Consider the following 4,975-nt stretch of genomic DNA (forward strand, 5'->3'; position numbering starts at 1 on the left):
GAGATCGTTTCATATATTTTATTTTTGTTGGCAATAGGCCTTGATGCTGCTAAAGTAGTCAGTCCAATTTATCTGTTACTGTGTGCCGTGTGTCTATTATTATTATTATTATTAGTTTTTGTTCCTACTATTATTATTATTATTATTATTGATTTGGTGTTCTATTGCTTGTGTTTGTGTGATTAGTTGCAACCATAGAGCGTAGGAACCATGACTATTACCTGAGACCATGTCCTGAATCGAGGGGTGTAGGAAAGAGTAAAGATAGGGAGCGTATATTGCGTTTGGCTTCTTGGAATGTAGGAACATTAAATGGTAAGTTGTTAGAATTGGTAGATGTGCTTAAAAGACGTAGGGTTCAGATAGCATGCCTCCAGGAGACTAAGTGGAAAGGACATAGAGGGGCTGAGTGTAATGGGTATAAGTTGTGGTACTCGGGGTCTGATGGAGCTAGGAATGGAGTGGGGTTTCTAGTGGCTAAGGAAATACACACTAGTGTGGTGGAGGTGATAAGACATAATGACAGGATTATGATGTTGAAATTAGTACTAGGAGAGGAAGTAGTGGCAGTAGTCTCCGCCTACGCGCCTCATGTAGGCCTAGGGGATCAGGAAAAGAGAGAATTTTGGGATTGCCTAGACGCAGTGGTAGGGGGCATACCTAGGGGGGAGAGGATTTGCATAGGAGGTGATTTTAATGGACACATTGGTAAGGCTAACGATGGTTTTCAAGCCGTACATGGGGGTTTCGGTTTTGGTGATAGGAATGAGACCGGAACAGATCTTCTTGAGTTTGCGGTGGCACATGACCTAGGTATTATAAATTCTTTTTTTAGGAAACGAGATTCTCATTTAATCACTTTTAGCAGTGGCGGACGCGACACGCAAATTGACTACCTTTTGATGAGGCGAGGAGACCGACGTTGGTGGAAGGACTGCAAAGTCATACCTGGGGAGGCAGTTGTGACTCAACATCGACTACTAGTGACTGATATAGCCTTCAGAAATAAGCTGACTGTTCGAGAGAAGAAAGGTACTCCGAGAATTCGATGGGGAAATTTGAAGGACGAAAATCTCCTTCTGTTTAAGGATAAACTCATACTGCATACGCGGGCTCGACTAAATGGGGACTCAACTCATATATGGGAAGCTATGGATACAAAGATCATCCAAGTAGCAAAGGAGACTCTCGGGGTCACAACAGGAAAGTCAAGTGGGCATAAGGAGTCTTGGTGGTGGAATGACGCAGTGCAAGACAAGATAAGGGACAAACAAGGATGTTTTAGGGAGCTAATGAGGTGCACGAATGAGGAGGAGCGAGTGGATTTGAGGGACAACTACAAAACGGCCAAGATAGAGGCAAAGAAGGCAGTGGCGGAAGCAAAGAAGGCGGCCTTTAAACGGATGTATGAAAGTCTAGAAACAAAAGAGGGGGAACATGCTATGTTTAAGATTGCCAAAGCCAGGGAGCGTAGAAGGCAAGATCTAGGACCGGTGAAGTTCATAAAGGATACAGATGGGCATGTACTGGTCAAGGAGCAGGACATCAAGCTAAGATGGCAAACCTACTTCCACAATCTTTTTAACAATGGGAGAGCTTACCAAGAAGAACATGACAACACAAACTTTCATCGACAACAATCGAATAACTGCTACTGCCGACGGATCACACGAGAAGAGGTGAAGGACGCACTTAGGAGGATGGGAAGGTCTAAGGCGGTGGGCCCAGACAACATACCCATCGAGGTGTGGAAGTGTCTGGGGGAGGAAGGAGTCATGTGGTTAACTACTCTGTTCAATAGTATTCTCAAATCAGGTAAGATGCCAGACCAGTGGAGGAGCAGCGTTGTAGTTCCTATCTATAAGAACAAAGGAGACGCCCAATGTTGTGGTAACTACCGAGGAATCAAACTACTAAGTCATACTATGAAGCTATGGGAAAGAGTGATTGAGGTTAGACTTAGACGAGAAACTCAGGTTACGGTCAACCAATTTGGCTTCATGCCGGGGCGTTCCACCACAGAGGCAATACACCTTATAAGAAGATTAATGGAAAAGTATAGGGAGAAGAAGCGTGATCTACATATGGTGTTTATTGACCTAGAAAAGGCCTACGACAGTGTGCCACGACAGGTGCTCTGGGAGTGCTTGGAGGGTAGAAGAGTGCCCAGGAAATACATAGAGATAATTATGGATATGTATACCAGGAGTGAAACAAGTGTCCGTGCGCCAGTGGGGGATACTGATTTCTTTCCTGTAGAGGTAGGTCTTCACCAGGGGTCAGCGTTGAGCCCGTTTCTTTTTGCAGTAGTCTTGGATGAGTTGTCAAAGTCGATTCAGGGGACTCTCCCGTGGTGCATGATGTTCGCAGACGATATTGTGTTACTTGCTGAGAAAAAAACAAGATCTAAACATGAGGCTTGAGGAGTGGCGAACAACCTTAGAGACAAAAGGTTTAAAGATTAGCCGATCTAAGACGGAGTACCTACACTGTGATTTTGGTGAGATAAACGACAGTGAAGACGCACACATCACAATTGAAGGGCAGGTGGTCCCGCAGGTAACGAAGTTCAAGTATTTAGGATCATTTGTACAGAGCGATGGGGAATTAGACAGTGATGTGACCCACCGAGTTCAGGTAGGATGGTGTAGATGGAAAGCAGCCACAGGTATATTATGCGACAAGAGTTTCCCGACTAATCTGAAGGGAAAATTCTATAGGGTGGCAGTTAGACCTGCAATGCTATATGGAACAGATTGTTGGGCCATCAAGAAGGCACAAGTGCGGAAGATGGAGGTAGCAGAAATGAGAATGCTACGTTGGATGTGTGGGCACACAAGGCTAGACAGAATAAGAAACCTTGTGCTTCGCGAGAGATTAGGGGTGGCGAACATAGCAGACAAGATAAGAGAGTGGAGATTGAGATGGTTTGGACATGTAAAGAGAAGACAGACGACGAATCCTGTTAGATCCGTAGAAAACATTACTATAGAGGGGAGGAGGGGTAGAGGACGACCGAAATTGACTTGGGATGAGAGGATTAGGCATGATTTGATAGACCTAAACCTCTCCGAGGACATGGTTGAGGATATGAATTCGTGGAGAAGTAGAATTAAAGTTAAGGATTTTTAGAGAGAATTGAATACCTTAGGGCTTAGACTTAACTTATTTAGGTCACATACCATAATGGTATTTCCCTTACATATTTTATTATTATTATTATTAGCTTTATATTGCGGTTAAACTGTGACCTTTTTATTAATATTATTATAATTAGTAGTAGTTTTTTTATATAACTGTTAAACTTTGATTTTCTTTTTTTGCTTCATACACATGTTCTTAGAGCCGAGGGTCTCTCTGGAAGCCACCTCTTTATTCCTTTGGATAGAGGTACGGTGTGCCTACATCCCACCCTCCCCAGACCCTACCTATAGCTCTACTGTCGGTGGGATTTTACTGGGTATGATTGATTGATTGATTGATTGATATAAATACTTAACGGCTAATTTTAAGAAAATAACAACTTTTAACTTTGAATACAATTTTTCTAGCTTTTTTAAAACTAAAACAAAAGTACTTAACATGTAAAAAGTGATGCTGCACTTAAAAAAAGTATACACTTGCAGAGAATTGTCATGTAAGTTTGTAGCATACATGCATGCTAAAATTATGAAAAAAGAACCAGTTCAGTTATATAAGTATACGGTTTATGACTACACTAAACCCGGTCAAATTTTAGGTTCGGTTATTTTAGTCATTTTATGTATTTCAACAAGAGTTCCGTCATATTGTTACAACTTTAATGAATACAAATAAAAATATCATTGTATATGAAAATTTTCTTTATTGTTACAATAACCGAACAGCTACGTGACCTATAAATGCATTATATGTATAATGCAAAAAATATATAAAATCCAATAAACAAGATAGACAAAAATATTATATTATTTTTAGTAATATAAAAAATAGATATATTTATATAAATAAGTTAAATGTAAAAGAGAATATTTATGGCAAAGGACAAATTACAGCACAGCTCAGTTACAGGCTATCGGGAAATTACGCCTAAAAAAGGAAAGGTGACAGCTAGGTAGAGAGAGAACACTCAACTGTTTACAGCTGGTGTACAATGCGTGCTTTCTGGACTTACGAAACGGGTCGGGTCATAAATTGTAACCATGATACAGAATCCAAAGGATGAACACCTGCCAAAGCTCTAATCCACGCAATGACACGTGGACTTTCTTAAAAAATTTAAAAGAATAATAGCAGTATTATTTTGTTAATTAAGTTTGCTTAAATAAAACAGTTACAAAACTTGTTTTAAATTAGGTAAGTTTTTTCTTCAATTGCTAGTTTAATTTAGAAAAATAAGCATTAAATAGTAATGAAGTTTAATATCATTTTTATTTAAGCCAACTTTAATTTTTTAACATTTATGTTATGTGGTATACATTTATGCTTCTTAACTTCACGTGGTCATTGTATCACTTATTTACCCTATTTTACCATACCTCACCATAAGAAAATTGTTTAACCCCCATTTAACTTTTTTTATTTAATGTAAACTTGATTCTTAAATTATTGTACACGTGTGTAGATAATTTTAAAGTCCATTAACTTATTAACCAACCATGCATTTAACGCTCCTTAATACATGAAAAAAGTAGTATGCCACTCGTTAACCTTTGTCAATTCTGCTTTAACACACTGAACGTTAAACAATATTAAAACTCAAGTGTTTTAATGGTTATAGAATATATAAACGCCTTCATTGAAACAATGAAAATTTAATTGCCATTATGTAACACTGTTCTTACATCTTAACTATTTATTGGAAACATTATATGTTTTTCTCATTTTTCTTTTTTAAATTATTTTTATACCTATGGTTGTAAAAATCTCGACCATACGTCGATTAATCACAATTAATCCCGATTAATTGCTATTCGTCTAGTTCCCACCGCCCGAC

The sequence above is a fragment of the Bidens hawaiensis genome, unplaced genomic scaffold (assembly GCF_021521415.1).
Source record: "Bidens hawaiensis isolate Kalapana, Puna unplaced genomic scaffold, B.hawaiensis_p1.1 tig00007270_1, whole genome shotgun sequence".
NCBI lineage: Eukaryota > Viridiplantae > Streptophyta > Magnoliopsida > Asterales > Asteraceae > Bidens > Bidens hawaiensis.